Genomic DNA, 15,632 nt, shown 5'->3' with positions numbered 1-15,632 from the left:
AGGCAAACTGCCCACACAACAAGTGCAGCCATGACATTGGAAAGCGGGTGTGCACGGGTGTTTGCTTGGACTGATTCTGCTGGAGTGTAGCACTGCTGCAGCACTGCAACAGCCATGGAAAAAAGATTCGGTTATTATGTAGCAACACAAATCTGTTACATCCAGGTTTTTCAGTGCAGTTAAGTAAAGTCAAACACCCAGCGGTTAGCGGGGTAAACTTTCATTGTTTAAATGTAATGAAGGCCTTAAACTTAGCGCTCAAAGCATTTCATTTTTGTATTAATTAGTCTGCGACGCCCAAGACTCATTAATTCACACCTTTTCAAAAAATTATCCCTTTATCCCTTCGCCTCATTTCCTCTTTCTCTCTCTCTCTCTCACACACACACAGGCTCACTTCACCTCTCTCTTCCCTGCCATTCTTCTCCTCTCCTCGCATCCTCATCTCTGCTAATGAGCCTACTTAAATCTATGCCAAAACACAAACAGCATGAGAAAAAGAAATAGGTACAGTGCTTAGTCTGTTTGTTAAAGGATTCATCATGTGAGCTGTTTTCAATAAATAATAAATGCAAGCGCTGACTTTTGTCTGCAGACGAGACTTTGGAACATGAATTATGCATTGTTATTCTTGGATAGGCCAACACAGGGACAGGGTGGCAGTGTGTGTTGTGTGTGCGCGCGTGGAAGTGTGTGTACATGAGGGTAGATCCTGATACACACTGCGAAGACAATGTTTCTGAGGCTTTACAATCAAGGCATGTGGACACAGCTCACTGTGATTACAACTCGAAAGACATTGTTTTGTTTGCAAATACACATGCTGCCTAAACCTTAAGCTCCTGGAAACTCAGCAAGACGTTTCTGTTTCCAGTTAGAAAGTTGAAAGGATCGCAAACTGCACTGCTCGACTATTATTAGTCGTTTATCTTATTCTAATCAAGTCTCTTTTATGGTTGGATGATGAAGGGCAGGATGTGTGTGTTTTCACTCAATTGCCCTGTGTGTGTGTGTGTGTGTGTGTGTGTGTGTGTGTGTGTGTGTGTGTGTGTGTGTGTGTGTGTGTGTGTGTGGGAGGTGTGTGAGGTGGTCCTCCTAGCACATTTGTGTTCACAGTATTTTTCCATTTGATCCCTTCTCTCTCCCTTTTCTCCTCTTTTTGCAGCTTTTCCCTACCCTATAATCACTACGACAACAAAGGAAGCTTCGTTCCCGCTAGACAGTGGAAAGGTTTCACTGGCAATGTTAAAATATCTGTGTGTTTTCCCCCCCACTTTATTGTCTGTTGTCACCAGGAAATATGAGTAAAGAAAAAAAGCTTGATTGAAAATCAGCAAAGAAGAGAACAATTACAAAGAGGAGAAAAGAACTCACATCCGCCCGTGACAGCAATCATCACTGATCTCTGCTGTCATTTTTACTCCACAGTAAATAATTCATCAAAAGAAACAAAGGGGAAACAAATATGCAAATAAACCCCAAAAAGGCCAGTAACATCGGCCTAATGCCACAAGGGAAGAATAGCAGTGGATTATCATCATGGCAGGTTATGACTGTGATGAATCTGAATTTTTCTTGTTTCATCTATCTTGACAGTACTGAAGTCACACATACACACAGGGGGGAAAAAAACCTGGAGGGATTTGAGGGTTTGATTGAGGAGAGGAGGGAGGGGAGGGATTAAGGACAAGGGGAATGGAAGGATTGGGTGGAGGGGCAGGGGGGTAGTAGACATCGGAGGGAAGAAGAAAGAGATTTGGGAGGGGATGGAAGGAAAGGAGGGAGGGAAGCTTTTGAGGGTGTATTCGACAGTACTGTGAAAGGTAGCCATCAACGGCTTTGATGAAAAGTGCAGGCCTTCTAAAGCTTAGGAGTGACAGCATATGATTTGGTCAAAGCATGAAGCTTTTCAAAGGTAGACATTCTCACTCCCATTCATCTCTCTCAGGTTGAATATAACTTTTGGGCTGAGCTCTGGCAAAATTCTGAATTGGTTTGACAGATTGACTGCATATTGTCCCTGTGACTTACTGACAGTCGGCTGCCTGGAAATGTAGACATCTCGAAATGAAAGGGGATTATATGTAATGTTTCAACAGCACTAAGATCACAGGGTATTCAGAAAGACACATTTTGTATCTAGAAAGTGACACAAAATATGTATGTCCTGTATACTTTAAAGAAACCTAATCATCATTGCCCTGTTTCTCCAACAGCAGCTATACAAAACACCAAGATGTAAGAGTAATAGCTTTGAATGGATTTCCAAAACTGAAATTTCAGTGTTAAAGACGTACAAAAAGACATCAAACACTTTTTTTTACATGTTATAAAAGTCAGTCACCCTTAAAACTAACTTCATCACTCCTGCAAATGCACCTCTTGTGTATGTTATGCAGCAGAGTGTGTGTTTCCTACATTTGGTCACATACTCTTCTTGGAGTGGTGCTTGAGGCTTATTAGCAGTTTGGCTTGGTAATGTGACAATATGGACAGGCTTTCTGTGCCAACAGTCGTTAAAATCAAGGGCCGAGGTTTACAGTCCCAGGTCAGTGATAATAGGCAACGAGTCTGTCAGATGATACCACTGTGTCATTTTCATTCACATACATAAATACATAATGTTTGAAATTACATGCAATTTAACACCTACGCACACAGATGGACAAACACACACTCGTGATGCTGCTCTTACATGTAAAAGCATGCACAAAATTGAAAACACATGTCTGTGAAGCTCTGGTCCGGCAAATGTGTATAGCTCTCTCTCTCATACACACACACACAGATAATAGTGTCTAATTTAGGCCCTCATATCTGTAGGGTTCTCCAGAGGACTACATTTCATCAGGAATACACCGATGACCTACATACTAGGAATACACAGACACACACACACACACACACACACACAGTAATATATCCACAACATGCTTCAACACTGCCATACATCCCTAGACTATAGGGGTCTGCATGCAGACACATATAGTTCACTCCCCATACACTCTGGGTGCCACTTTTCACACCTAATCAGTAGCACATAAATGCAGAAGTGTAAACATGCCTCAAGTCAATGTATATGTGCTTCCATTCACCCACTGCAAACACACACACATACACACTGACTGTATGCAAAAAAAGATATGAACTCACATCCACATTAAAAGTTTGAAACATATCCAAACAAAGACCTATAAAGTATAAAATGTAAATCACATATATACACACTGAAAGGCTGTAGCTATAATATCTGGTCACATTACAGCACGTTAGAGTAGATTAAGATTAAATATGGTTTATCCTATACAGAGATAAGAACAAAGATATGTGTATAACAAGATTAACAAAAAATCTATTCGGGTTATTGTTTTTATCCTGACATGATCATTTCAGCACTCACCAGAAAACTCTTTGTAATGCTGCTTCATTTAGGACTCCAACCGAAACAACATTCAACATTGCGGTTGATTTCCACTTTGAGTGGTCCTGCTGTCCTGCTTGGGGCAAATCTTCCAATAATGTGATAAAGAAACTGCACCATGTTTCTGCTGAGGAGGACTGCGATTGCTGTATCGATGCTGTATTATGCATTCTGCTGGCACCAGACAGACCTCCAGTCATCATTCATCATTCATGGGCATCGTCTGTCAGCATTTCAGTCTATGGCCAAGAGGACCTGACAAAGAATGACAGTGAGCAAGAGAAAAAAGGAGGAAAATGTAACTAAATGCACCAGAAGGCCTGATTCATACACAGTCACCAAACACTAAGAAAGAGATTAAGTCAGAAACACTGACAGAATGAAAAATAAGGAGATAGAGTAAAATGTCGACTTTTATGAAGGAGAGAGGAAAGAAGAGTTGCCTGCGAAAAAAGACATATATTATTTCTACGAAACACATCCTGAAATCTTGAAAAGTGAAAAAACATATTCATCAACAGGTTAAGAAGACATTTAGAGTCCCTGCAATAAGACTTTTGGCAATAGTTGGAGACACAGGCAAAGACATTTATGGGTGGCTGTCTGCTCAATGCCATGCTTATAAATGGCTAAAGGAACCTGACTCATACATCTTATTGGTTTAGAGAAGAAGGAACTGAGGTTGGGACCACAAATGATGCAGAAATAGACATTTGAACCAGCATGGAAACACATTAACTATTTTCACATTTATGGGTGGTTAGAGGACCTGACTCATACATGGTGGCATCTATACTTCCTTTTAGCTCCAAAGCTTAAAATTTATAGCAATAGCAGCTTTTGGAGCTGATGTTGGACCACAGGTGATGGCGTACTCATTGGATTGTAATATACTGTATTTCCAATTGAAGCAGACACACTGCCTTATCTGTGATGTTTATGCAACAAATGAAAGATTCTAGTTACGTTTCCATCACTCAGTAAAGAGCATATTAGGATAACTGATAGGAATCTAATTGAGACACAGAAGTTATTGGATGTTACTAAACAAGTATCAACTTTTCAGGCTTTAGGCGATATTTTATTATACTGCTTCCTCTTGAACTAAAGCAACCTCGGTTATGTGTAGAAATATCGATTCCAGCTTCACTCCCTAAATGAGTATACAACACATTCACAGCCTATGATTATATAATTATCTGTTGCCTCAGTAAATCACTCTAATTATAGGCGCACTGCATGCGACAACTGAATGAAATGCAGGCTGTGTTTTCATGTACATAAATTGAGCTCGTAGAATCAAAAGATTCTGGTGTCGTTTATTTCAATAATAGCACGGACTGTTTGAGGCAATGCATCTGAAGGTTTGCACATTAGTAAGATGATCAAGATGCTGATGCTGATTAAATGTGCAAATATTGGAAAAACTGACACAAGACAGCTTTTTGTCTGTCTGCAAGGGCGATGACATTAATTCCTACTTTAATAATCAAAAGCACAGACACTCGTCTGCTGAGACTTATACTAACCTTCTGAGAAGCAAAAAGGCGCAGCCTGAAAGTTCTGCTTGTGCCACAATATTACAAATTTTCTAACAACAATAAAATTTGTTTTTTTAGACTCTTATAATCTTTGTAGAGGTAAGTTTTAGTTTCCACTGACAGCTGACTTACAGCTATCTTTCTTCAAGCTACAACCACTATTTGGGATTGTCAGCATCCTTTACATCGAGTTCCAGATGCTTCTATTAGGGCTAAAGTTTAAGTTGTACGAAGATAATACTAATAGATACAGGTTGTCCTTTGTTCCATCTGTTCTTCTTTTTGTTTGTTTTTCTAACAGTGTAGGATATTTGGACCTTGTATTGTGTTTTGTACGATGTACTATAATTATGTATTGTGTTGTGTTGGTCTACTGTCTGTTAAGGAAATTGCCTTGTGGGGAAAGGTTTTACTTTTGTACTCTGCCTTTCAAAGATGGTCTCCAGACAGATTTATTTCCACATATAAGTGCATTAATCAAGGAACAGTTACGGATTATCTCCTGCTATGCACCACAGACCAACTGCCCCGACGAGGAGAAGACAGAATTCTGGCGCGCCCTCGACGACCACCTGCAAACGATTAGCCCTGAGGAACACGTGGCGGTAGGCGGCGACCTAAATGGACATGTAGGCAAGGGGAGAGACGGATATCACCTATTCCATGGCGGCCAAGGATTTGGGACCAGAAACGACGACGGTTGCCGGGTACTGGACTACGCAGAGGCCCACGATCTTGCCGTGACCAACACCTTCTTCAAAAAGAAGCCGGCACACCTCATCACGTACTCCAGCGGCGGCAGAGACACCCAAATCGACTACTGGCTAGTCCGAAGACCCCATCTCAGCCTAGTCACGAACGTAAAAGTCATACCATCAACCAATATTGGCCCTCAACATCGGCTACTTGTGATGGATCTCCGACTCAACCTTGGCCAACGACGACGAAGAACACCAACCACGACGGTGGAGAAGATCAAGTGGTGGCGCCTCCCTGAGTGCAAACAGCAGCTTATGGACGCCCTTGAACACCTCGACGTGGACTCCAATGAGCCAGTGGACAAGGCTTGGGAGAACATCGCCAGTCAAATACGTGACGCAGCAGGCAACACCCTTGGGGGCGACGAAGCCAGGGAAGCACTTCATCGACAAGCAAGTATGGTGGTGGAATGATAGCGTGCAGCAAACCATCAAGGAAAAGAAGTCGGCACTCAAAGTGTGGCTTCAATCCCGCAGCGATGGCGACTACCAGCAATACAGGGCCCTACGATCGGCCGCAAAGAAGGCGGTAGCAGCGGCAAAGGCATCGCACTATGACCAACTGTATGAAGAGTTGGACACGCCCGGAGGAGCGAACAAAATCTACCGCCTTGCCAGCAGCCGCCATCGAGCAACACAGGATATTGGCCAGGTCAAACACATCAAGGATGCCAACCATCAAACCCTCCGCGACCCGCCCGCCATCCTCAATCGCTGGAGCGAGTATTTCTCCGATATCTGCAACGTGGAGTTCCCTCACCAGCCAATCCACAGTGCCCCGCCCGTCCCAGGACCTGTCCCGCCAATCACCATCAAGGAAGTGGAAACAGCCGTTAAAAATATGAAGAATGGTAAAGCGACCGGACCAGACGACATACCAGCTGAAGTCTGGAAGCTGCTCGGGCGCCAAGGCGCCTTAGTCCTCGCCAGCCTGTTCAATAGCATCATCAGAGACGGGACCGTCCCAGCAGCCTGGTCAACCAGCATAACGGTGCCCATCTGGAAAGGGAAAGGCGATGTGGCTGAATGCTCCAACTACCGCCCGATCCGACTCCTAAGCCATACCATGAAGGTTTTCGAACGGATCATCGACGCCAGGATGCGAGAAATCATCAACTTAACGCCCAACCAATGTGGCTTCATCAGGGGGCGTGGCACGACGGACGCCATCCATGCTGCCCGCCTGCTTTTGGAGAAGCACCGAGAGAAGTCCAAGACCATCCACATGGCCTTCCTCGACTTGGAAAAGGCGTTTGACCGTGTCCCACACGACCTCATCTGGCACTCCCTGCGATCACATGTAGTTCCTGAAGCCTACGTCAACTGGACAAAGCTCCTCTACCGACAAGTCACCAGCGTGGTCAGAAGCCCAGTGGGAACATCGCCGCCCTTTAACATCAATGTGGGCGTCCACCAAGGCTCGGCACTCTCCCCGCTGCTCTTCATCCTTTGCATGGACACTGCGACGGCGGATCTCCAGTCACCCCATCCCTGGACACTTCTCTACGCCGACGATGTCTTCCTGGCCGATGAATCGCGAATAGAACTGCAATACCAAACGCAGCAATGGAAGACTCGCCTAGCTGACTTCGGCCTGAGGCTCAACACCAACAAGACCGAATACTTAGAGGCTGGCCCCCAGACCGACGGCACGATCAGCGTCAATGGAGAAGATCTGGCGAAAGTACCTCATTTCAAATACCTCGGATCGATGATCAGCAATGACGGCGATATCCTACTAGATGTATGAGCCAGGATCAACGCAGCGTGGATGAAATGGCGCCAAGTCACCGGCGTCCTGTGTGACCGAAGAATGCCCAATCGCCTCAAGTCAAAAATCTACAAGAGTGTAGTGCGCCCCGTTGCCCTCTATGGATCCGAGTGCTGGCCAGCCACCGCAAAGCACGAACAAGCCCTTCACACGATGGAAATGCGGATGCTGCGATGGTGCCTAGGCCTAACACGATGGGACCACGTCATGAACACCGACGTTAGAAAGAGGATGGGAATCGCGCCAATCACAGATAAGATACAAGAAGCGAGGCTGCGGTGGTACGGACATGTGGTACGGAGCGATGAGAACTCAGTGGTGAGAACAGCACTGCGGCTCAGCCCCCAAGGACGTCGACCTAGAGGCAGACCAAAGCGGAGATGGATGGACCGAATCAAGGACGACGTGAAGAAGATCGAAGCCGATCTGACCGACGCCCTTGACCGACCCAAGTGGAGACGACTTTGCAGAAAAGCGGACCCTGCAACCGAGTGGGAAAAACGCTAGGAGGAAGAAGAATCAAGGAACAGTTAATAACACATTTTAGCTAGTGCACGACAACATGCCCAGTCTGGAGTGCTTCAACGGGATTGCTGAGGTTGATAAGAGAAATGTCCTGACATATATTGGATGGACTGCCATGTCATTTGGTACACAAATGTCATGTCCCCATCAGGATTTGAACAGATTTTTATTGATTTCTTTTAAACTGGCACATAAAATTAGGGATTTTTTCTCTATCCAATTGTTGTTAACATGCTAGCATTTAGAACGTCTGTGATGATGTATAGTCTCATAGACATACAAACATGACCATAGATTTTCTTTACATTGTTTCCCTTTGCTTTGTTCATTTCAAGCATAATTTCTAGTTTAAAATCATAATTTATTCAAAATTATTTCTACATTCCATCAATGTTAAAGCAGCTACATATAAAAAAAAATATTTAAAAATTAAAGGTATCCCAAAGTAACAAAACTGTACAAATGAGGACCTTTAGTTACAGTTACACTGTTGTTTTTCTTTATGTACTCCTGTCTGCAAAATTTAACAACACAAACTGAATGTTATGTAATGAGGTAAGTTGCAAATGAAAAGTATTTATCTGAAATAAGAAACAAAGAAGAGGGAAATTTAAAGCGCAGTCAGACAGAGAGTAAGAAGAGGTTGAGTAGAACAAACAGCACTTTGTAATCACACATTCACAATGTGCTACCAAAGAGCTCAGCTACTGTTATGTAAACCAGGATGAAACATTCATAGCCAAAAACCTCATCGGACTATCGACCCATTGAGATTGTGCGTGAAAGACGCATATGGAGGGCTGGCTACGATCTGAATCTCATCCATAAAAACAGGAATGCTTAGAAAGGCTCAATGTGTTAGACAGATGTCAAACTTACTGAATTACCGGTACACTACTTAAGAAACACTTTTACTGGTATGAACTGAAAAATGCTTCCAGAGAAACTAAAGTTGTATTGATAGGGATTGTTGGGTAGAAGGGAGAAGATGAAGGGCAATAAGAGGGGTATATAAGAGGGGAGAATGGAAGAAAATACAGATAGGGATTAGGCAATAAAAAGACAGATGAGATCAAGAGACCGTTCTGACACGCTCAAGCAGCCAATGCTTTCTGTGAGCCTGGGAGCAGCTGAGCTGAGTGGTTGCACACACTCCCACATGCACAAACACACACACACACACACATATGCACCAAATTGTGATGTGGTTAGCCGTGACTTTGTGTCTGACTGGGTGTATATATGAGATGTTTAGAAAGGGGCTGTACTGTAGGAAGTTGTGCCAGATCCCCAACACCACACCCCGCCACCATAAGGAGTAGGAGACTTAGTGGGCTTTTGGCTTCTGTTGTGGTTCCTTTAATTCTCTCCCTGTCTTTTTTTTCTGTCTCTGACTCTCACTCAATCTCTGTCCTAGCTGTCTGTCTGTTTCTCAGTCTGTTTCTCAACGCTCTGCTTCCCTTTGGCTGTTTCTCTGGATTTTCTTCTCTCTATATCCATCGATCTTTCTCTCATCCTTAAACCATTCATCCTTCACTTTCTTCAAGGCAATACACATCCGTGAATAACATTTGAAGTTATCTAACGTCATGAGTCCTGCATGTAACAAATCAAATAGGAAGGCGCGACTCAAGAGCCAGCAATCGAAATTCAGTCGTGGAAAAAAGAACATGACAAGAACTTGGCCAGTAAAAAAGCAAACTTTTTACAAAAACCATCAGTAAAACCTGTCCTACAAATGACTAAAGAACCTGATCTTTTACACATGTGTGAGCCAAGATACTGTAATTTGACCACACGGGCAGTTTAGTTTATGACTGTAATAAATATGGGAACGTCCTGTCAGATAAACCACAACACTCATACGGTGGTGTGGTGTGGTGTGGTGTGATCATACGGTGGTGGGCTTTGTTAAGGTTTTGGGCTTCTGTTGTGGTTGCTTTGTACCTCGATGCCATTTTTTTCCTCTAAGATTATCCTGGCATTTTTCATCAATCAACTTCTTCTCTGTTTCACCCTGCTTTCTTTGAATATGACTTAATTTTCCTTTAATAACTTATAACTGAATATGAGCAATAATCACATTTGTTCCTTTAGTTTTTCTAATGCTTATTGCTACACAACTTTTTTTCTTCCTTTCTTCCTCTTCTCCTCATCTTTATTTTTTCTTTTTTTAAACTTAAAAAGTTTTAACCTGCCTTTTGCAACACTGGTCGGCTCAAGACTCTGATTTTTCAGTAAACCTATTTGTATACACCCACACCTTCCACACAGAAGCACTGAAGCACACAAATACAGAGAGCACCACGGGTGCATTTGTACACACATGGAACCTGACAGTCTCATTTTCTGCTATACACACGCAATCTTCTAACCTTCTATCAAGCGACCCTGCATGCCTTGTTCACCCATTTCCTACACCTCAAACACTCGCACGGCAACTTAATTAAACCACACTTAAGTCTAGATTGTTCAGCTGGGTTGTTTGAGAAAAAGTGGACCAGGTATTAATCATGTCGTGGGGCCATAAAACTGTTTACACAGACACATTGTGGGGTCTTCTCTTTCGTGTGGGGGACAGATGGGCAGATATTTTTAACGCTAGGCTAAACCTAGCATTGGGTCAAGTGTCTAATTGGAAAAAGCTTCATACAAACGTGCATATGTGTGTGTGAATTACAAAAGGTCATGGCTTCTTTTGCATTGGCTCTTTTTCCTTGTTGTGAAAATGAAGTGACCTTTGACCTATTAATACATTCTAAAGCTACCCTTACTTGCCTCCTGCCCATCTTTCATTCATTTGGTCCCCTGATTTTTTTCTTCCTATTTCTCTGGCTCTCTGTCTGTCTGTCTGCATGTACCTCACTCTCTGTTCCCTAATGAAATCTGTTCCCGGTGGGGTAAAGGGTCAGAGCCCCAGATACACACATGCACACGTAAACACCAAGCCGTGGAGGGAACACATACATACACATGCGGATAGGACACATGCAGACATGCACACATCCGTGTGGATAAAAGGATAGACCCCCACCAACATTGCTACAGCCACACACATACACAACACACACAGACACACACTGACCCAGAAATCCCCTCTCTATTATGCAGAATATCAGTTGGCTGATGGTAGAGCTGATTATGCAGCTACCCTCTGCCAGCCCACAACTCCCTGGTGGATATCTGCCTTTAAAACTCCAATCCCAAATGTCTTTTTAGCATATCAATAGAGAATTATATATTCCTAAACAGTGGGACTTACATACATACAGTTTTTCACAACTTTCTCATCTCATAATGTCACAGTGTGAGTCGGATTTTTCTTTGTTTTGTTTTTTTAATGTGTGTGCAAACATTCCACACAAAACACACTCGAAAGTAACATTTAGCCGTCACACTGATGTAAAGACTACAGAGGTTTTCTGTCATGATTTCCTTCTCCCTCTGTCACCATAAATATTGCATAAGCAAATTTAGACATGTTATTTTCTGAATTATAATACGTTTTTGTTTTGTTTTTTTAAAGTGTGTGGCAAAGTCTGGAATCTTAAACCTTGTTTATCATTGGCCATGTGATGCTGGGCTTGGGTAAATGAAATCCACCAGACCACATGACTTCAGCAGGCTGGTCAATGCTCTGTGCCAGCACTACAGCATGTAATATATATACACTGCATAGAAAATACAAACACTTACGTGCAAAACAGTCCCAGTTTAATCAGTAATATTAAATATTGGTTATTCACTCAAAACATTTAGATTATAAAAATGTAAATTGTACAAGACTGCTTGCATAAAACTTTTATTAGATAAGTAAAATATAAATATTAAAGACTACTGATTTAGCAAACTTCAAATCACTAACTGTATTACAGTTGTATATGTGGGTGGTTGTGGCTCAGGAGGTAGTGCGGGTCAGCTGCTAATTGCTAGTTTGGTGATTTAATACCCTGCTCCCTGTGGCCAGTGTGATTTTACAGTTAGAAAAGAATAATTATGGTCCTTCTATTCTCAATTTTCACCCTCCTTGTTCACATTTTAATTTTATTTAATGCAAGTTTCCTTAATTTAAATAGGCTATTATACTTGTGGACTCTAACAGAAGAATTATCATGGCAAACTAGAGAGAGAGAAATAAAAAAAAGTCCACCCTCAAATAAATGGCTTGATAACTTCAGAATTAAAAAAAACTGACCCTCAGTGTTTCTTGCTGCCTACTCCATTTATAATAAATGTAAAAGCTCAATGTGATGTGCAAATGAGTCAGCAGAAACACAGTAACTAGCTCCAGATCGCTCTGCATATGCACTGGCTTTCCTTGGCATCAGAGGGTTGGATTTATAGATTGGTGCAATGTAGATGAATGGAGTAGTGACCCTAAGAAAGATTGCATGCTAAGCAAATAAGAAAGGTAATCTTGGTTTGTGTGTGTGTATATGTGCATGGCCATATATGTGACTAGTACACTGCCACATGCTTGTATATCTGTCTGTTCATGTGTGCATGAGCATGTCTGCAAATTTGTGTGTGTGTGTGTGTGTGTCTCCGTGTTTTTGCGTATGTGTGGTTTTGCTTGCTTTATCGTGATGAGATATGAATACAGCCCCTCTTGCACTTCATTAATAATGCTATGCGTTGCCATTCTGCATGTTTTAGCTCGGTAATTGAAAGGCCATCTGTGGTCTACTGGGGAGGTTTAGTAAAGGGTAAACTGCGTGGCTCGTTATTTTAGGTGAAGGAAGCCCTCGGAGGCCAAAGCAAATTAGTTTGTGTCCAGTTTAACCTTCAGAAGAGTCAATTACAGGAGGTAAGGCGATTGCATGCATGTTCTTCAGGACTTTTTGAAGAATTGCTTATATGTTCTCAAAGAGCAATAATAAAACAATGTCAAATTGACCCCGTGGCTCAGGCTAAACTAAAGCACATACTACTTTGTCAAAAAGACAATATGCAAAAACAAAGATAACTGATTACGCCAGGTGTGCCCGTGTGGGTGTGCACGTGTCTGCTTTAATATGTCTGTAAAGACTATAAACATGGAAGCGGACATGACCCGCACGTCTCAGCAGTTTCCTGTGTAAGCTGTAAGCTGTGCTCTGTGTGTGTGTGCGTGTTCTCTCGTCACTCGGGTCTGCAGAAAAGCCCTTTTCACTCTATTATTGTGTCTCAAAGTCTGTGCACCAGCCCACGTGTGTCTGTCTTCGCATTCGTCTCCTGTCACCCGCAATCCTCTCTACATCATTAGGACCTGGCAGGGGTTTTTCTGGTCAAAGTTCACTCTTTCAAAGGTGGGCAGCGATCAGGTCAGGTTTGGTGTGAGGTGACAGTGAACAAGCACAAAGCTGTAGCACTGACACCTCTGAGGACTCGGGAAACATCCAAAATGGACAGCAACTTCAGTGTAATAAGAAAAGGGCAAGAAAAGGTAAAAGCTAATAAAAAATGAGTAAATGACTTATATTATTTTAAGAAAATCACATTAGTAATTGTGGCATTTCAGGCTCACTGTCACAAAAAGCAATGCACACCACAACCCTCATAGTAGCATGAAAGTAAATAAAGTACTCTCTCTGTCTTCCAGATACCTTTAGTTTGTTGTTTTATGTTAACTCCAATCTTAATAAACCCCTTTCTTTGGTTTATTTAGTGGTAATCATTGTGCGGACAGCGTCCTGTCACATTCCCTGCCCCTATGGAGGCATGTTGTTAAAACAATAAACATCTGTACAAAGAAGAATGAGAAAAAACTGTCTGAAAGATGACTCATTCATCTTGTGTCAGTCTGTGTTGGAGAAAGGAAGAAAAAAAAAGACTTGAAAGGGGAGGAAGTTCAGGTTCACCCTGGAATTAAGAATAGGGCATGTTTAGCTTACATACACAGAGACATCTGTTGACATCCACACACCAACACAGCAGTTCCCTCACACTAACACACTCACTCTAACACTGCCAAAACAAATATTTCACACAAGCACTAAGTCAACCTATTCACCCAGTCCCAGCAGTTAAAAGCAAAGTTTTGCCCTCCGGCTAAACTCAAGCCTGACCATAAGCGAGCCTGCGCTTTCAACTCATTTTATTGAATTCCACTTCACTGCTGTATTTTTATTGTTTTTATTTTGTTTTCTATACTGCTGCATTCTGTTTTGACGTTTGACAACTTGGGAAGACTTGGTGAAATAAAATTACGCCGTGTGCCAATACATTCTTTTTTTGTCTTATATTTCAAGACATTGTGTGGTTATGCTTTATTGCTATCACATTTCTGGATATTTGCAGCGATGATTACGGCAATGAATGTATGCCGCTTCAAGTACACATAATAGTGCTGTTAAACACCATATGCAAAAATGGTGAAGTGCCATCCAGTATACCACAGCAGTTTATCGCTTCAGCTATAGCTGCACAGACGAGGGTTTTGGTCTTTGAAATGTCAAAAGGAGATAAGAAGGTGAGTATGCTATAAAAGGCACTGACGAGTCTCTCTCCCCTTTTCTGCTTACAGATGCAATATTTGACATGCACAGCATATGCAAACATAAATTTACAAATTGTGCATGCCATATATGAATGCAAGTGTTGTTTACACAATGACTCACAAAAACCATCCAATGACTAATGAAGCATAATGAAGCTCTGAGTAGATAAAATACCACGACTGAAGAGTAATGTAATGGCATCCAGCGGGACAAAGCTAAGACCTACATCTGATGCTTTCCTTTTTTTTGTCAGTGCAGTGGCAGCAGCCTCCGTCTAATCATCTTGTTTCTGTTTAGTTTTTTTTAGGAGGGAGTGCATATTCTTTTTTCACAGTCTCATTGTTCAGATTGAAATCTCTTTAAATCCTGTTACAAAACACATCCAGTTTGAAAACACGTGCAGACGGGTATGTTAGGAAAGAATATTTAGATATAGACTCTAATAAAGCTGTATGCCTTTACAGAGTGTGTGTATTTACGTCATTTCTGAGCCACCTTTGATCATCCTCGGCAGCCTCGCCTCTGTCAGTGCGCCCCAGGGTGGCTGTGGCTACAATGTAGCTTGCCATCATCAGTGTGTGCATGGGTGGATGGCTGGATGTATAAAGCGCTTTGAGGTCCTTAGGGACTAGTAAAGCACTATACAAATACAGGCCATTTACCATTTATAGGCCATCCTTTATTTTTTATTATTCCAGCACATTCTATCACGGATAAGTCGTGTATGCTGAACTACTCACGAGAGAAAATCGATAAACCTTTGATTTCACTTCATTTCACATAAACATGAACTCTTTGTGACTCCAGCGTGTCTGTTGGTGGCCAAGAGGGCTGGGGGTGGCGCTGTTAGGTTGGTGGTGGTGATGGGGGTGGGGTATTGAGTGGGTGCATGTGTATGAATGTATGCCCATCTCCCCAGATGAACAGGATGCGGGAGGTCAAAAAGGAGAGGGTCAGAAGTCAAGCCTGACTAAATAATAACCAGATACTCTTTTCAGTAATACACACATGCACACACACACATATATGCACTCACAGAAACACAGACACACACATTGTCCAAACGCAACTCTATATGTTGTTATTTTTGAAAAGTCTGGACAGTGTCTTCCTTTGTGACCTCCTTACACAAAAACA

At 42.4% G+C, this 15,632-nt stretch overlaps 1 long non-coding RNA gene across 6 annotated transcripts in view; it reads right to left on the bottom strand.

The window, feature by feature from the left end:
* LOC101476487 (uncharacterized) overlaps window positions 1-15,632 on the bottom strand; it is a 138,732-nt gene that overhangs the window by 43,728 nt on the left and 79,372 nt on the right. For all 6 annotated transcript variants that reach the window (XR_013100771.1, XR_013100768.1, XR_001167859.4 and 3 more), the window contains exon 4: window positions 3,401-3,676. This is a non-coding gene — a long non-coding RNA (uncharacterized LOC101476487). The remainder of the gene's footprint in view (window positions 1-3,400; window positions 3,677-15,632) is intronic.

Source organism: Maylandia zebra, linkage group LG11, assembly GCF_041146795.1.
Source record: "Maylandia zebra isolate NMK-2024a linkage group LG11, Mzebra_GT3a, whole genome shotgun sequence".
NCBI lineage: Eukaryota > Metazoa > Chordata > Actinopteri > Cichliformes > Cichlidae > Maylandia > Maylandia zebra.
Note: the sequence above shows the minus strand (reverse complement) of the source record. Positions and strands in the feature narration are given on the sequence as shown.